Source organism: Balaenoptera musculus, chromosome 3 (assembly GCF_009873245.2).
Source record: "Balaenoptera musculus isolate JJ_BM4_2016_0621 chromosome 3, mBalMus1.pri.v3, whole genome shotgun sequence".
Lineage (NCBI taxonomy): Eukaryota > Metazoa > Chordata > Mammalia > Artiodactyla > Balaenopteridae > Balaenoptera > Balaenoptera musculus.
Window position 1 is genome coordinate 5,056,512 of NC_045787.1, and position 19,282 is coordinate 5,075,793.

The following is a 19,282-nucleotide window of genomic DNA, read 5'->3' on the forward strand; positions in this document are numbered from 1 at the left end:
GTGGGGTTTGGCCCAGTGGCTGGCACAGTCATCAAGGAAAAAGAGAGCTCTTCCTTCTACTCCAAAGAGCGTGTGTCCTTTCTCCCATCTTGCAGCCTCCTCCAAATAGGCGAGATGCATTGCACATGAAATCAAGAGGGACGCGGGAAGTTCATCACCGACAGGGAAGCTTAAAACCAGGGGCGGGAGGGATGCTGCCACTTCAGGAGGGCCAGCTGCACAGCCGGGCAGGGCCGCTCGGTTTCGTTCATTCCATCTTGGGTCTTATTGCTCAAAATGATCAAACACGAAGCAGGGGGGCTTCCCTGGTGGCGCAGTGGTTGGGGGTCTGCCTGCCAATGCGGGGGACACGGGTTCGAGCCCTGGTCTGGGAGGATCCCACATGCCGCGAAGCGACTGGGCCCGTGAGCCACAATTACTGAGCCTGCGCGTCTGGAGCCTGTGCTCCGCAACGGGAGAGGCCGCGATGGTGGGGGGCCTGCGCACCGTGATGAAGAGTGGCCCCCACTTGCCGCAGCTGGAGGAAGCCCTCGCACAGAGACGAAGACCCAACACAGCCATAAAAAAAAAAAAAAAAAAAAGTCAGGTTTTTGTATTTAAAAAAAAAAAAAAAAACACGAAGCAGGGGACATGCCATAATTTGGCAGGTAGAGAGCCCCACACAAGACATTAATAAATGCTAACAGGGGGAGGGGGACGCTAAAAAGGACAGACATTACTCAAAGCTGGGGCTCCTTCTCCTGATTCCCTGTGATTGTATCTTGGAAATTTCTGGACAGAATTATACTCTTAGCATTTGTCCTTGACTGAATTGTGCCCTCCAAAATCCATAGGTTGAAGCCCTAACCCCCAATGTGACTGTATTTGGAGGTGGGGCCTTTAAGGAGGTGACAAAGATTAAATGAGGTCATAAGGGTGCGGTCCTAATCCAATGGTGTCCTTAGTAGAAGAAAAGAGACACCAGAGTTCTCTCTCTCTCTCTCTCTCTCTCTCTCTCTCTGAGCTCACACAGAAAAGGCCACGTGAGGACACAGCAAAAAGGCGTCATCTGCAAGCTGAGGAAAGAGGTCTCACCAGACCCAACCTTGACCTCAGACTTCCAGCCTCCAGACCTGTGAGAAAATAAATTTCTGTTGTTTCAGCTGCCCTGTGTTTTTTTGTTATGGCAGCCCTAGCAAACTAATATGGGATTATTCATTTCTGCTTTATCAAGAACTCTGTATTTGATTTCATCATATAAACATGGGAAAATAAACAAGATGATTGACTTTGGAAGGTGGAACTGTTCGGAGGTGAAATGTGTGCTTGGTTTCCTCAATACTCCAGCATGAGGCATTTTGTATCAGTAGCTCAGAGTTGGCCTTAAGTCTTCTGTCCTTGCAAAATCCTTTACCCTCTTCCTATAACCCAGAGTTTTACAACTGGGGGCAACGCCGTCCCCACACAAGGTCACTTGGCAATGTCTGGAGACACTTCTGATTGTCACAGCTGAGGGAGGTTGCTACTGGCATCTAGTGGATAGGGGACCTGGGTGCTGCTAAACGTCCTACAATACAGGACAGCCCCCCGAAGAATGACCCCACCCCAAGGATGATCGTGCTGAGAAACCTGTCCCAACCACCCACAGATTCAGGTTCTAAGTTGTCACTATGTTTTCAGACCCCAGATTCATCCGACCAAACCAATCATTATTAGCTGAAGAATGTAAATAATTACATTATGGAGACCAAAAGAAAGTCATGTAAGAAAATAGAAAGCAAGGAAATAAGTAACCATCAACTTTCCAGTTGGCATTTATTAAACTTAAACAATGTCTTATCACATCATAGTGCAAATAAAATATTAGGTAGCAAATAAGACGAGTGTTCCTTTTTCGCTGACTTTGTCACCTTGGCATGTTTTCTGATGAGTCTCACATTAACAACGGTGGCAAGAGCCCATATGACATTTGCCCTGTAAATCCAATGTCAGCCGACCGAGAGGCATGTAATTATACCCACAGGAGACTGAGCTTACTTTTCTAGCTTCACATGTTACAATTTAATAATATCTCATGTAATTATACATTGTTACAGCACGTGATGTCACAGACTCACTCAGATCTCTTCTTTTGGGGGGATTTTTCAGTGCCTAAGCTGCACCCAAACGCTTTCCCAGTCTTCAAGATGTTCTAATCATTCTATAGATCTAACTAATAAAAATAAAGAAATAGCAAGGCAGCTGCTAAAAAGGGTCTCTTTACATTGACTGTCTGTGCCCTCACTGGTACTTGAGTGCCATGGTGTTTACGGAAGTGATGCTTGTCCTGTACTGGCCATCGTGTGGAAGGTGCAATGGAAACAGTCCCCAACTTGGGTAGCATCTGCCAAATCCGTGGACTGATCCCTGCTTTTGTGATGCCCCAACACCTGTGTGTGAGTTTCCTGGGGCTGTCGTAGCAAAGTACCAAAAACTGGGAGGCTTAAACAGCAGAAATATATTGCCCACAGTGCTGGAGGTCAGAAGTCCTAGATCAAGGTATGGACAGGGCCATGCTCCCTCTGAAGGTGCTAGCCTGTCCCAGGCTTCTCCCCAGGACTTGTAAATGGCCACCTTTTCCCTCTGTGCATTCCTGTCCCAGCATCCAAATCTCCCCTTTTTATGAGGACTCCAGTCATATTGGATTAGAGCTCACTCTAATGACCTCATGCTATGGACAACATGTTTGCCCCCAAATTCATATGTTGAAGCTTAAATCCCCAATGCGATGGTATTAGGAGGTAGGGCCTTTGCAAGGTGATTAGGTCATGTGGATGGAGCCCTCACAAATGGGATTCGTGCCCTTATAAGAAGAGGCTGGAGAGAGCCGCTTCCTCTCTCTGTGCCCTCTGCCATGTGGGGATGCAGCAAGAAGGCAGCCATCTGCATGCAGGTCCTCAGCAGACACTGGATCTGGTCTTGGACCTCCCCCTGCAGCCTCCAGAACTGTGAGAAATAAATGGTTGTGGTCCACAGTATTCTGTTATAGCAGCCTGAGCTAAGACACCTCACGTTAACTTAATTACCTCTCTAAAGACCCCATCTCCAGATAAGCTCACATTCTGAGGTCCTGCTTGCATTGGTTTGTTCCCTGATAAATGTGCTGGGGGGGACATGTTTTCTGAGGGCCAACAGAGCACTAGGCTTTGTGCAAAGTCCTTTGTACACATTCTCAGAGTTGATCCCTCCACAAACTCAAGGGGGGTAGGTTAAATTTATTCCCACTGGTACAAAGTGGCCGAGAGGACACCTAAATTAGCTGATCCACTCACACAGCTGGGTGTTGTAGAATCAAGATTCAGAACTCCGTCTAGCCAACTCTAAAGACCGTGCCTTTCCCCAGTCCAACCTGCTGCTTCCAACTGCTTCTCTTTATTCTGGTAATTAAAGTAAGGTAGCTTTAATTTAGCTCTTATAAGGATCTGAGAGCCTTCAGCGCCCCTAGAGAAACCCAGAAGCCCCTTGTATGTCATTAACATGTCACCTGGAGACTCACTTCCATGATTTTATATTTTCAACATAGGAGACAAGTCCAGCCTTTCAGCTTTGCAGTGATTTTTCTAAGTCTTGTCTTTAGGGTATTGGAGAGCCTGCATCTGATTATTTGCTTTCTGTTTTTTCTAAAGACAGAACATCTTGCCTTTGAAGCAGGACGCAGCGCTGCACAACTCCAGGGGGTACGTTCATACCGTGATGCCAGTGAGGAAAGCTCCCAGGGCAGTGGGCGTCGTCATACGGACCTCAGATGGATGGGGCCCTCAGGGCCCGGACTTTGAAGAACGTGCCTGAGGTCAGGATTGCGGGGGACATCATCGCTTCTTCCTTCCTCGTTTCCACTCTCACCTGCCCCTTCCTTCCTCGTTTCCACTCTCACCTGCCCCGTCCCCACTTCCCAGTCCAGCCAAAACGTGACTCGACTCGGAAGACAGACTGTGTACTTAGCCCTGCAAGTCAAAACATTCGCCTTCTGCCGATTTAAGTTATGTCCATGACATAATACCATATCGACAAATGGAAAATCACTGTCCTGGGAGACGGAATGTATTTCATGGGGCAGTGGTAGTAGGTAGAGGGCTTCTGATGGTCAGCAAGTTCATATAACAAAGGCCCCTCCCGGGCCCCCAAGGTTCTGTTCACCATCAACACCATCTCCTTCTTACTCTTTCATTCATTGTTTGCCACCTTCCATCCACTGCTATTTTATTTTTCTCACCTTCTGTTATGGGTTGAATTGTGCCCCCCCCAAAAGTCCTAACCCCTGCTACCTGTGAATGTGCCCTTATTTGTGAATAGGCTTCTTTATAGATGTAATCGGGTTAAGAAGATGCCCTTAGGGCAAGTCTAACCCAAAGAGTAGTGTCCTTAGAAGAGGAGATGCCATGTGAAGACACAGACACACAGGGAGGTCACCCTGTGGTCACAGAGGCAGCTGGAGTGACACAGCCACAAACCCAGGAACGCCAAGGACCGCCAGCGCCACCGAAAGCCAGGAGGGGGCAAGGAAGGACTTACCTAGAGTTTCAGAGGGAGCTCAGCCCTGCCAACACCTTGATTTCATACGTCTGCCCTCCGGAACTGTGAGAGAGCAAATTTCCATTGTTTCGAGCTGCCCAGTTTGTGGCGCTTTGTTACAGCTGCCCCAGGACCTAATCCTCCTTCTTTCAGCCAATCACCTCGTCTGTTATGAGTCAGCTGGGGTCCAGTGGGGAGGTACCGACCGTTTAAATAAAATTCATCAGAGAACTTTTGCTAGTGGTAAGAAACTGAATTCATTGTAGACTAAAACCAAAAGCAAAAACAAAAATAACACCTCCTTTGAAAATGAGTGATTTCCTAGTATTATGGGCAGGACACAATATTCCCACTGCTTCCTGACCAGCTGTTTCGTCAGGAGCCGGGACTTGAGCTTGTGCTCGAGGTGGTGGAGTCTCTGAAGGGGACCTGGGACGATGGTACAGATCAGCACCGGGCAGAACGCTGCCAGGTCCTCAGTGGGAGACCGTCCATGGGCACTTTTATCACCAGCGGGCCGGCGGCCTCTCTCCTTCAGCCATCTTCCTGAGTTATTGCCAACCTGCCTGGCTCAACTTCTTCCATTAAGAAAAAGCACTCACCGGGGAGAGGTTTTGTGGGTCATGAAAATGAATATGGACTCAGACTTTGAGGGCCGAGGAGGGACGAAGAGAAGGTCACATGGAAAACAGGAAAGCCCTTACTGTATATAGTCACCTACAGCTCTGCTTCTCCATCCCACCTTGGACCCACTCACCTGCAGTGTGCTAGGAGGGGTTGGTTCTATGGAGCACTTGTGTGTCTATCGATCTTTTTAATAATGGTCATTAATTGCCCAACAGTTTCCATCTAGGACAAAACAGAGGAGGGAGGGAGTGCTGATTAATTCTTTTCCCAAGAAGCTTCTAAACAGCGACCCGAGGCTGCCATCTCTGCAGCCCTTCTTCTTCTCGGTGGAATTCCCGACTCAGGTCCATGGTCACCAGGGCAGTGGCAGGTAGCTCACTGCCCTGCCCCAGCCAGGTGCGTGAGTCCTGTGGGAGACCCTCTACACCATCTAGGACGATTGTGTGTGACTCACCACCAACGCCTGGAGAATAGACCAGGAGTGACCCTCGGGTGACCCGCCAGCACCAGCAGTTTATGTGATTGTTGTGTTGAGTGACACGAGTCGTCCCTCTCTCAGAACCTGCCCTGTGCCCAGCTTGGTGCCTTTGGGGTTCCAGAGCCAGTGAACGGCCCTGGAGGAGAGTACTGTCCACTCGGGGCCACGCTTGGTTCCAGCCACTCAATCACAACATTGGACATTTAAGTCATTGCCCAAGGCACAGAGGGTGATGGTTTCCTGCCTGTCCCACCAGGCCAGCAAGCCCAACCTGGCTACACGTGACACCGGGGGAGTTGTCAAATTACCCAGATCTAAGCCTCACCCAGGAGGTTCTATGTTTGGCCCTGGAGGAGTGGGCATCAGATTTTCCCAAGACAGCCCCACATGCCCACCCAGGTGAGTCTGTGTGTAGCCAGGTTGAGATGGCTGAACTAGAATATTAACCCCTGAAGTTATGGTGTTGCAGTCTATACATTTCTTTTAATTACTGATATAAAAGCCTAGCCTAGTCTATCACATTTAACAAATGTTCCTTGAATGAACGAATGAATGAATGAATGAGCGAACGAATGAATGAACAAACGAACGAACAAACGAATGAAGCCTTATGTGCCTTCCTCAGGTTAAGAGGAAGAGTTTGTATGTGATTTGCCAATTCTGAGATGTAAAGACGAAGGTTACTTTCCTGTTAAACTGTGATTCCCTAGAATTTGTTATTTGACAGGAAAAGGGCAATGCTCTATGAAAAGTGAATGACACGTTTTTCATGCCTGCAAAATTACCTAACAGCAGACCTCATTTGACCCAAATAAACCAAGAGTAATTTGACTTTGGAATAAGATTAAATATGGAGAGTTGCAGACATAAGCCACAACCAGGGAAATGGAAGCAAATGGAAATCGGTGAGTAAAACGGAGTTTCTAATAAAACATTTGTAAGTGTGACCGTGGCAGTGAGCTGCCAGGGCCATGCTGGAACTTATTAAACTTTCTCATTCTTTGTACAGGAAAAACCTGGTTAAACGACATCTTACTTATCAAGCTTCAAACAAACAACATCTCATTAAATTCAGCTCTGGATCTTTAATTCCTCTGACCATTCCATGAAGAATTTGGGGCTCCTACATTGGTTGATATCACATAACTTATTCCTACTTTCCTTCATTACTTACACATTTTCAAAATTATTTCTCAATGCCTTGATTTTCTGAAGGATGTTTTCCTACTGTGTAAATGTTTGAGCCCAGAGGAATTAAAGATGCAGCAAATTCCCGGTACCAGGTATTTTCTTTAGGGGTGGTCATAGCCTCAAAATCACATGATTTTACCCAAATTTCTAACAATACAATTCAGTCACACAGTAGTTCTCCATGGAGTCTCTTTTCTGTGCTAAGTACCCATTCTTCTCTTGGCAAAGACAGGCTACCAAGGGAAGGAGCTACAGATGTGGCATCTGGGGAATCCTCCAGATTTGCTCTATTCCTGAAGTTCCATAATGAGAAACTCTGTCCTTTTAGGTTAAAGCAGTGTTCTCAACCAGGAGCGATCTTGCCCCCAGGGGACATTTTGTGAAGTCTGGAGACATTTTTAGTCATCACAACTGGAGTAGGGGTTGCTACCAGGATCTGGTGGGTGGAGACCAGGATACTGCCAAACATCCCAGGATACACAGGGCAGCTCCTATAACAAAGAATTAATTGGCCAAAAATGTTAATAATATCAAAGGAGAAAAACCCTGGATTGAATCAATGAAGTTTTAGGCATCTGAAATGAAAATAAAGCTAAAAAGGAGCATTAATGATGTCTTTTAGATCCCTAAGGGAGGGTCCACAGATATTTACTGAGTGGCTAATATATTCTGGGAAACTTGGAAAATTTATTGTATCTAATTTTATCGCAATCCTTCAGAGGTAGGTATTATCCTTACTTTATTGATGAGGAAATTTAAGTTTCATGGAATTTAAATAACTTGCCCCAAATTATCTAACTCTTATCATGATGCTCCAAAATCAACCCAACCATTTCACCAAAATGCCTCTACTTATCAAATCAAAAAGCTTCAACAAAGCATGAAAGATGAAAATCTAAGACTGAAAGAAGGATGGCCTCACATGGTTGTGAGTAAGTTTATGGAACTCAATACTCACAAAAGTCAGTACCAGCTAAGCATAAACACAGCCCCACAGACACTATACAAATTCATTAATAACATTACTAATGGCATTCTCATGGGAAGATAGGCTGTTTGGGGCACATTTCTGAAATTGACATCAGAAAGGACAATCACCTCTTTCCGGAAGCTACCTTGAGATGAGGCCACATCCGGCATCTCATACTCAATAGTCAATCAACAATTGTGTGTCAAATTAGTCTGAAATTCTTGATGTTCTGGTCAAAGACAAGATTCGGTGGAATTGGTCACAGATTTTTACTTGATAATATCTATGTTTATATGTTCTTAGCTGGAAGGAAGAGAGAGAAAAGCAGGGAGTGGGGAGAGAAGGAAGGAGAGAAGGAAGGAAGGGAGGGAGGGAGGGGGAAGGGAGAAAGAGAAAGAAAGAAAAAGAGAGGAAGGAAGCAAGGGAGGGGGAAGGGAGAAAGAAAGAGAAAGGAAAGGAGGAAGGGAGGAAGGAAGGAAGGAAGGAAGGAAGGGAAAGAGAGAGGGAGGGAGGAAGGAAGGAAGGGAGAAAGAAAGAATGAAAGAAAGGAAGGAAGGAAAGAAGGAAGGAAGAAAGGAAGAAAGAAAGAAAGAGGGAGGAAGGAAGGATGGGAGAGAAAGAAAAAGAAAATTAAACTGACAGTGGATGAATTCAACTTGCATAGTGAGCAGACATGGGGTAGCTAAGTTGAGGAACACGTAAACATGTCTCAACTACCAGTTCAAGGAACTCCCCTTAAAGACAGGGTAATGTCTGCAAGCATATCAAGACTTTCTCTATTTACATATTTTTCCTAGTTTAACACTATTTTCATACCTGGATATTTTAATATTAGTCCCAAATCTAAATATTATAAAATGTTCCTATTTTACAAAATCCAACAAATCCTAGACCTTTAACAAGGGAGTTCTCAGGTGTCTTCATGACCTCAGACTTGGTGATGTTTGCAAATAGTCATGAGATGAATCACATTTTCCACTTTGCATGCAGACTGTTCTATGTCACAGACACAGCTTTTGCATATTACTTTTAAAAATAGCTCACTCTGTTTCCTGGGCTGGCTCGTCCTTCCCCTGGGCTGGCTCGTCCTTCGCTTCTGCATTCCTCTGCAGAGGTTCCCAGGCTGGAGGGGCGGCAGGGCTGTGTGGGAGACTCCGGAGCACAGCCCAACCCAGCCTGGCCCTTTGCGGCCCAGGGCTCAGGGACCCCGACATCAGCCAGAGGTCCAGGGCGCTGCTTTGACTTCTACCTCTGAAGCCTTTCCACGAGGAACGGCCAACTAGTAGGAGTTTATCTCTGAAACCTGGGGTTGGACTAGATATGTTTTCAGGGCTCATCCATTGGGAGATGGGGGAGCAAGCAGCTCGTGGCCCAAGAAGCTGACTCCCCTCCCCGACAGGTGCCAGCCTCTCCTCTGCCACAGGTGCCAGCCTTAGCTTAGCAGGGTGACCCCTCTCCCTGCCTTCCTTCCCTTCAGAGCCCTTAAGGCCTGACCCTTCCTCTCTTCAACAACAGTGCAGGGGGACAGGGGAGAGAAGAAATTTTCTCTCTCTGGGTGCAGTTGCCCACGTTAGGGGAGAAGAGGCCGGAAGGTCCCCTCCACTTCCACACCCCCCACTGAGGTCACAGCCTCCATCAGCACAATCCCTGGGTGCCGGGTGCACACCTATGGGCACCGGGTGCTCTGCTGGGCATTGAGGGCTGCGGAGGAGAAGGTGAGGTCGCGACTCACAGGCAGTCAGTTCATAACCCGCTTGGAGAAAAGAACAAGCAGAGCCATCAGTTAAAGTGATGTGCTTCTAAACAGCAGGGTGAAGGCAGTCCTGCAGTACTCAGCTCCCCCCACGCCCGCTCTGCCCTCTGTCCCAGGTCCCACCTGGGTCGCACCCAGAGCCCCAGCACCACCTCCTGGGATGAGCCCAGGGGAAGCTACAGGGGTCCCAGCAAAACACAAAGGGTGAGCCTTCCAGGGCTGGGGGTTAAGTGTGTGTGTCTGCCTGAGGGTTGTGAGGAAAGGCGCAGAATGAATGGCCAGGGAGGAATTCCACATTTAAGGTTTCGAGGACCACTGTACGGCGGTCTGGGCACATGCTCACTGCACATGATAGTGTTTTAGGGACAAATAAAATGTGTGCTCCAGCAGACTTAAAAGTGAGTCTTGGTGACACAGTGCTTCCCAGACTAGCTGGAGAAGAAGTTTGGAATGAGAAGCCACTGCCACGCAGAGCAGGCCAGGACTCCGTGCTGAAGAATCCCACCCGCTCCGTGCAGGGCACGACGGGGACTCATTGGGCCAACAGGCTTCTTCAAGGGTGCGGGCGTGGGTGTATTCATTTCCTAGGGCAGCCGTAACAAAGTACCATGTTTTCACAGTCCTGGTGGCTAGAAATCCAAGATCAAGGTGTTGGCAGAGTTGATTTCTTCTGAGGCTCTCTCCTTGGCTTATAGATGGCCACGTTCTCCCAGTGTCTTCACGTGGTCGTCCCTCTGTGCCTGGGATCTGTATCTTAATCTCCTCTTCTTACGAGGACACCAGTCATATTGGATAGGGGTCCACCCTAATAGCCTCATTTTACTTTTATTACCTCTATAAAGGCCCTATCTCCAAATATAGTCACATTCTGAGATATTAGGGGTTAGAACTTTGACATGTGAAGCGGGGGTGAGGGACCCATTTCAGTCCATAACAGGGGAAAATTGTGAATGGTTGTCTTGAGGCATTCATAGACCTCTCCTCACCCCCAACCCATGCTCAAGTTGACTAATTCAAATAACTGGCGCCCCAGGGGGTCACAGGTAACCGGGGAAGGTGAGCTGAGGGGTCTCCGGGAGCTGTGAGCCTCTGGGGCTGGGGGGATCACTTTCAGGCACAGAGAACATAATCGGGGTGGGGTGAGGGACAGGCCAAACCCAGCGCAGGGAGGAACTCTGCAGGAGGGAGGGGACAACGGGGCTGCAGGGTGGAAATAAGGGCTGGATCCCTCCTGCTTCTCGTTAGCTCAGAACTGGCCCTGCTGCTTGGATGAAGCTGGTAGTTCAACATACACATCTGACATGAGTGAAATGACCGATAGCCACCAAAAAGGATCCACACCTCAACTTGAGTGGTTCCTCTACCTCTTGAAAGATATATTCGCAAAAATGTTCTGCCCTGCAAGACAAGACTCTACATTCAAATTCCTCTATCCCAAACCCCAAACATTGTTTATACAATGAGTCTGAAAATAAAAGAGAAATGTTAGAAGACGTTCTTCATGAATTCTGATAAGGATGTTATTCTTTTTGGAGGCATCCTAATTAGGAAGCTACGCAATAAACTCCAATTCCAACAGAGTTATTCTTCTCTATCAGGTAGATGGTAATTGCTTTAAAAATATATATATATGTGCACAACTCGTGGCTTATCTGCTTAAGCTATCTGTTTGGGGGAAGTAATATCTAATCTTCTTAAATTGCCTAATTTTTTATTCCGCAGAGTCTCACTCAGAATAAAATCTCTTTTAAAAATATTGCTGCCTAGATGAAAAAGCAGCATTGAAAATATAGAATATTTTCTCAGAAAAGATGAGGTTGCAGAGTGATAGATTCAGAGGGGGGTCTTATGAGTGTTTGCTCCCCAGCTACTTGTGAATGCAAAGAACAGCCATGAAGGTTTAGGCTCTTCAGCAGCTTGGGCTCAGACACATTGGGCAGCTTGGGATGGGGGTGGCCTCCAGGCTCATCCAGACCCCAGGAAGGGGGTGGGGGAGTTCCAGGCATTTTAGGAGTAATCCAGTGTTGATTACCCCCAGGGTCACAGAGGACCATGACAGTAGAAATGCGGCAGTGCCTGGATTTCTACACAAGGACCACTGCACAAACACATTTCCAGCCAGGCAGTCTCACCGGTGGGATTGCTTTGATCAAAACACAGGCTTTTCTATTTAAATATTCATTACTGGATTAATTCATTTATGCATGTATTCGATCATTCAGTAAACATACGTTCAAAAATGCCATCCTGGGCTTCCCTGGTGGCGCAGTGGTTGAGAATCTGCCTGCCAATGCAGGGGACACAGGTTCGAGCCCTGGTCTGGGAAGATCCCACATGCTGCAAAGCAACTAGGCCCGTGAGCCACAACTACTGAGCCTGCGCGTCTGGAGCCTGTGCTCCGCAACAAGAGAGGCCGCGACAGTGAGAGGCCCGCGCACCGTGATGAAGAGTGGCCCCCGCTCGCCGCAAATAGAGAAAGCACTCACACAGAAACGAAGACCCAACACGGCCAAAAATAAACAAAAATAAATAAAATAAAATAAATAAAATTTAAAATTAAAAAAAAATGCCATCCACTGAAAGATAGAATAAATTTTATCTCACATTGCTTTTGAAGATATTCGTTATATATCTTAAAATCTCTTCTGTTGTTCTTTGAGCTTTGTTTCCTTGGATGTTAGTTCTTCGGTTAGGGTTGCTTTTCCTCAAACATTTGGTGGTGTTTTATTCTCTGTGCATGTGGGATTGCTCAGGAATCCCTGCTCACCCCCTGGGGAAGGCTGATTCTGAATTTGTTTTCCATGATTGAGAGTGAGGGGCACGCTTCCAGAAGGAGTGAATTGGTACTGGTCATCCAGGGAAGCAGCTTCCAATTCATCCTGGGATCTCTAGCTGCACCCATGCTTTCTCTTAACTCTGGGTGCATCTTCCAGTGTTGCCTGTTGTGGCACAGCCTGGGTCACCTCAGTGACTGTCTGGAGTCCCCATCCTGTCCTTTGTCTTCATTCAGTCTGAAATAGTTCCAGCCTCTGTGGCAGAAGTTCCACGTGTGTGTTCACTGAACTACTTTTCTCTGACAATCTGCTTCAATCTGCTATTGTCTTTCAAGGATGCCTCCAAGTTTCATGTCCACTAATGATCCTCTTTCTTGTTTTCTAGCAGTAATGCTGGTGGGAGTGTAAAACAGTTCAATCAACATGGAAAAGAGTTTAGAAGTTTCTTGCGGAGTTAAACATATGCCTAGCCTTTGACACAGCCATTCCACTCCTTGTTATAACCTGAGAGAAGTGAAAACATATATCCAAAAAGACTTGCACCTCGGTGAGCATAGAAGTTATATACACAATATTCAAAACTGGTAACAACCCAAATGTCCTTCGACAGGAAAATGGATAAACATATTGTGGTATATTCATGCAATGAATAGTACTGATCAATAAAAACAACTACTGACACATACACGACATGGACGAATCTCACCATGAAATCATATACTGATTATATATCATTGACAGAAGTCAGATATAAAAGAGTACATATTGTATAACTCTATTAATATAAAGTTCAAAAAAAAAAAGCACAACTACTTTATGGTGATAGAAATCAGAACAAAGGGTGCCTTTGGTGGAGGGTTAGGGTAGGCTTGACCTCAAAGAACATAGGGGAACTTTCTGGAGTGATGGAAATACTCCATATCTTGATTGAGGTGTAAGCTACACAAGTGCATACATTTTTCAAAACCCACTGAGTTGTGCAATTAAGATGTGTGCACTACACTGTATGTAAATGAATCCTCTATTTAAAAATTTTTGAAAATAAGATACTATTTGAGTACCAAATTTGCAGAGTTCATTTTTAATTATATTTTTCAAAGCTGACATGAGAGCAATAAGACATTTATTGTCATACACTGCTGTTAAGACAAATAGCAAAAAAGGTTCAGAAGATTCCATTATACTCTAACGCTTTGAAAATTCATGAGATAAATATAATACATGTTCTCAGTTTCACCTAATTACAATATTTCACTCACCACCCCTCAGCTTGCCAGGAAGCAGAACTGACTTTTCTTTCTCAGAATACTATATTTGGACCTATATTTAGACCTAATATTTAAGGTAACAGTGAGTAGAGACACCACCTTGACACACAATATCAGCTGTCATTTCACACTTCCACACAACCAGAAAGTAACTGTCTTTGCCTCAAGCAAAGATGAAAAGGACAGGAAAAACGAGATGATTATCTCTGGAAATCTCTCCAGGACCAAGCAGTTTCTTCTTCAGAAAAGAATGCATGACTCATTTCATCGGTCAAGCATGCCTTCAACTGCCAGAGAAAATCTAAATTCCGTTATTACAAAAGCCATCTTCTCCACTCAAAAAGCTAAGTAGAGCCCAGGAGGAAGCCTTCAGAGATCGTCATGACGACAGTTCACACGGGTCCTCCAGGCAGGCCGCACGCTGACCCGCGTTTGGACTGGACCACCTGACTTTTGGAAGTCATGAATGAACAAAGGGGTCAGGATGTTCTGATAGCTCCTGAAAGTCGCTGCAGAGGGGAAGCAGCAGCGGACCGAGGCAGCACATGGGGACAGCACACAGCACCTCTACAGCCATTTCTGGCACTGATGGCAGTTCTGGGAGGTGAGCAGCTAAAACCTAAAGGCAGTACCCTTCTTTCTTTTGGCTTCCTCAGCGCCCCTGTTTCTTCTTTTATTTCTCAAACACTTCAGTGGCTTTGTAACCAATTATCTGGATTAAATATCTCCTGTTGAGAACACTTAGCATAGCTCTGTGTTCCTGATTAGACCCTACTAATACAGGGCTTAGGACCCGGAGTGGGTCCAAAGATTGAGATGACCAGCTAATGGCTTTGACCTCGAGTACAATGATGGAATCGATGCCGGTGGAAAATGGAAAATTGGTAGTTAGTGTAAAGCAGCATCACAGTTCCGTAATGATCACCACCTGTGGTTGCCTGAGATGTGGGACATACTTGAAAGGAAGGTTTGGGGAGAGCAAGTAGCTGCTGCACTTGACCATGACGGTAGAAACGCTGATGACAGCGGAAAGGCGGAAGATGAGCTCCTCTGAGCAGTGGAGAGAGAGCTGGCAGAAGGAAAACAACAAGCTCAGAGATCAGAACACCGGTCCAAGAAGAGTCAGAGCAGGCAGGACACTCCACGATGGCCCCATGAGACTGTCGTAACCCTTAGAGCGGCAGGACTGGTACAGCGCAAGACCAGTCCCCAAATTTGATTCTTGAGGATGCAGAATTAGGATGTGCATTGAATTCACAGCCTTGCCAACGCTCTGATGTGAGACTCTGAGCATCGATTGGGAAGAAATAGCACCCTGAGAACTGAAACGGGCCCATTTGGGTGACTCAGAAAACTTTGAGAACCTGCAACCCTGACACTCCTTGCCTGTGAAAGTAGTCTCTCCACACCTGAGTGAAAATACTAGCTCCTTTGCCTGAAGACCCCATACTGATCTTGCCCAAGGGAGTTGCCTTGCAAGGGAAGGCCTGTTCTCCCCAACACTCAGACACCACCCCTCACTGCCACCAAAGCAGAGCCCAGCTCACCCCAAGGGGACAAAGGCCATGTCTGACCCAAGAGGAGAGAGCTTGTACTCCAAAGGAATTGCAAAACAGTGTGAGCTTACACCCAATCCGAAAGGCAGAGTGAAGAACTGCTCAGGTGCAGGCTAGAGAAAATGCCCTATAAAGATCATGTGCACACATGATCTGAACTTCTTCACTTTGGTTTACTCTCCTAACCTAGCTATTAAGTACAGGTGATAAGGACTTCTACCTGACCCCCAGAATCCATACCTCCCTGTTTCTTTCTAGTGAGTTTAACCTGGCACATGCTATCCAGTGAAAAACGACATCTCCCGTGCCGCCTTGGAGATGGGTGTGGAATTGGCTATGAGTGGTATATGGAATTCCCAGGACATTTAATTACAGCTACATCCAGAATGAGCAAAAGGCAGCAGGTGAAGCCACCAGGGAGGCCATGTGGCAACTGTCTTGTCCTATTACATACAAGAGAAATAAACTTCTTATTCAAGCCCCTAGATTACTTTTTGTTAAAGCAATCTAACCAGTGCTCTACCTAATACAAAACATATTATTTCAAAATAAAAACACTGCTATATATTACTTAAATTTTCATGTGAATTAGTTTGACCGAAGTGTTTTTCTTCCAGAATCCTTGAAGTTAAGTCCAAGATGGCCTGCTATGTGGGATGACACCCAGCCCCTATAGCAGACGTCCTTAATTGATGACCACATTCTCCTCTAAGCCCAACATCAATCAATCCTTTTCAACGCAGCACCTCTGGCAACTCCTACTCATTGATCCAAGTTAGTGAGGAGATAAAACCCACTGGCGCATCTGAGTTAGGTTTGGATGGAAACCGCAGACTGGGGTGGTCACTGAAGTGAAGGCTGAGAAGCAAGAGCTGCGTGAGGGTCCCATGAGTCGGGGAGTGATGGACGGTAAGTCAGGACAAGCACTCACAGAGCACGTGCTCTGTGTAGACATGACTTCCGGCAGGGGCGTCGACATTGGAGAGAAGTTGTATAAGTCAGAGTTCTTGGTGACAAACAACAGAGTTCATCAACCAAAAAGGAACGAGTAGATGTCACTTGAAGAATCTCCAGGATGATCAGAAATTTGATTTGAAAAATAGATAACTCATAAAGACCTACTGTAGAGCACAGGGAACTCCACTCAATACTCTGTAATGGCCTATATGGGAAAAGAATCTGAAAAAGACAGGATGTATGTATCTGTAGAGCTGAGTCATTTTGCTGTACAGCTGGAACTAACGCAACATTGTAAGTCAACCAGACTCCAATAAAACTCAGAAAATAAAGAAATTTGATCTGGAGGCCTCACAACCTGAATGACATATCAAATTATACCACTGAGCCACCCCAAGCAAGACCCTCCTGCTCCACCCCAGGGGAACAAGCACTATAAACGGCACCATGACCCCTGAGCTCGGAAGCCCCATGAGGAGTCGTTGCTCCTGCCTGAAAGCTGGGTCACTAGGTCCAATCACCAGGACCAACCCCTGTGGGGCCTCCATCTTCTAACCTGAAGTTCTGCTCTGATGCGTCGGATTGGCTGAGACCAGGTCCCCTATCTGTGCCCGGCTGCAAGGAATCTGGGAAAGCACGTTTCTGGCTTCGAGGAAGTAAGAATCAGAAAGACTTGTACTGTATTGGTTATCTATTATTGTGTAACAAGTTGCCCAAAACATGATGGTCTACATCAACAGTGTTCTTTCTTATCCCTCACGGTTTCTTTGGGCGGGAAAATCAGTCAGGGCACAGTGGGGGTGGCTGGCTTCTGCTCCTCAGTGTCTGGGGCCTCAGCTGGAAGGCTCAAAGGCTGGGGGCCAGAACCGTCTGAAGACAAGTTCACTCACGTCTGGTCCCTGCTGCTGGCTGTCTGCAGAGACCTTAGCTGGGTTGATGGCTGGACACCCACACGTGTGGCCTCTTTAATGAAGGTTGGGCTTCCTCAAAACATGGCGGCTGGGTTCCCAAGGCGAGCATCCTGACAGAAAGCAGCCAGAGTCCTGTCCTCTTATAGCACAACCTATGGAATTTGAAGACTGCATTGTGATAGCTCTAGATGAGGCATCAGGCCTGGGGCTCTGGGCTCCCTCTCCATCACCTCCTGTGACTCTGGGTAAGATCCTCACTGCTGTGACTTCAGACGTCTGTGCTGTAAAATGAAAGGCTGAGTTTTCAATTAAGTAACAAAATACATCTGCATCCATCATAGGGCTTGAGGAAATGCAGAGGTGAGTATGGAACATTCCTTGACATCCACAAGCTCTTTCCTTTAGAGCCTGCTAGAGCAGTTTTCTATAGAGTGCTCAGAGGGTGATAAAGACATCCTCCCCAGAACCCCAGCTCCAGGAGGGCAGGGTTTCTTCGCTGCTGTCTCTGCAGTGATGACTGCATGCAGTAAGTGCCCGCAGAGCAGTAGTGCAGCACCATATGAAACTGTCTGGGCTTGAATCCTGGCTTCACTGAGCATTCACTGTATTATTTTGGACTAGTTACTTAATTTCTCTATAAAGTAAGGCTAAACATGGTACCTACTTAGAAGTTGTTATGAAGATTAAGTGAATATCTATATTTATATAACATATATATAGTGCTTGGGATGACACTTGAGATATGAAGTGCCATCTAAGCACTGGCTTTGATGATCGATGAACGAATGCCATAATAGGTCAGGTGACCTGGTGACATAAGAGATCAACACTATGCTGCCTGGCAGTGAATTCTAACAGAAAATGTTTTTGAATTTTGATAGTGATCTTAACACCTTCGTTCAAGGGAATGAAAAATGTGTATGAATTGGGGGCTGATATTTTGAGCTAGTCTGGTTGATGCCTTTATGAGACTGGGGCTCCTAAAGAAATAGGACCAACTGGAAAAAACTGGGATGCAGTCCTTTGAGACAAAGAATAAATGGGCAAACCCAGCTCTGCATCTCTTTATAAAAACTGCCACTGGAGACAGCTGGCCCCTGGCACCATTGATTCAAATGCTCATGGGAGCATCACTGGCAGGTATAACACAATTCCCAGACGACAGACAGACAGACGGCTGTGATAACCAGCTGCCCTCCCTCCCTCCCTCCCTCCCTGCCTTTCTCCCCTTCATGGCAGATTGGCCTCAGCTCTCTCTGCAGAGATCCCCTAGCCGTTCCCCTCCCCGCCCCATCACTACTTGCGAAGGGAGGAGGAGATAGAGACCCACAGCTGTCCTTAGAGATTATTTTATTTTGCTAAACACTCTCAATTCAACTGTCTTAATGTTGTAAACTTAATCGCCAATAAGCTAATTTTTAAAAACTTGCTAACAATGTTTTTCATTGTAACTGCAATATATTCTTTTTCAGAGTGTTTGAAAATCAAATAAAAGAGAATAATTTTAAAAAGAAAATGCAACCTCTACACATTGCTAAGCTGGGTAGGTGCCCGTTCATTCCTCTGGTGACGTGGAAATTTCTAGAATCTCCTGGGACAGGAGAAGGAGGGGGCCCTTCTTCTCACTGCTGCTGCTAGCATCCCGTCACTGAAGCAAATGTTTGAGTCCATGGACTGGAGAGTTGAGGAGGGGGTATTTTGAGAATACCTACCTGTACCAACGTAATAATTGTTACCATTTCAGTTTTCCTCCTTCTAGTGTTTTTTCCTACACATAGTTTTATGCAGTTGTAGCTATAGTGTGTATACAGTTTTGCACTCTGCTTTCTTACTTAAAACTATTATGTACATCATAAATATTTTCATTTTTCTATATAATCTTCATAACTGTAATGTTATTGCTGCGTAATATTCTCTCAAGTGGATTAGGTATGATTTACCTTCCACTTACCCTATTGTTGTAAATTTAGGTTGTTTCCAATTTTTAACTAACATTTGCCTTTAGCCCTTTAAAGAGTGGATCAGAGATGCTGAAAGTGTGACAGGTAGATAATAATTAAGATAATCTTTATCTCACCTGTCAGTCTGTCCTGCTTTGGCCTCTTGTCCCAGCATCAGTATTAACTGTGATCCTTTCACTTTCAAAAAAAAAACAGAAGCCCTGCATTCCAAGAATAAATTATATGATCACCCTAATAATACTTCCAATCAGAATTAAAGCCCTTACAGATGGCTGCCTGGGATTTCAGTTAAACCATTCCCAAACC

General features: G+C 46.0%; 1 protein-coding gene across 1 annotated transcript in view; it reads left to right on the plus strand.

Annotated features, from left to right (window-relative positions):
- Window positions 1-19,282, plus strand: part of LOC118891995 (nascent polypeptide-associated complex subunit alpha, muscle-specific form-like) — a 37,182-nt gene that overhangs the window by 15,297 nt on the left and 2,603 nt on the right. The gene's annotated exons all lie outside the window — the stretch shown is intronic.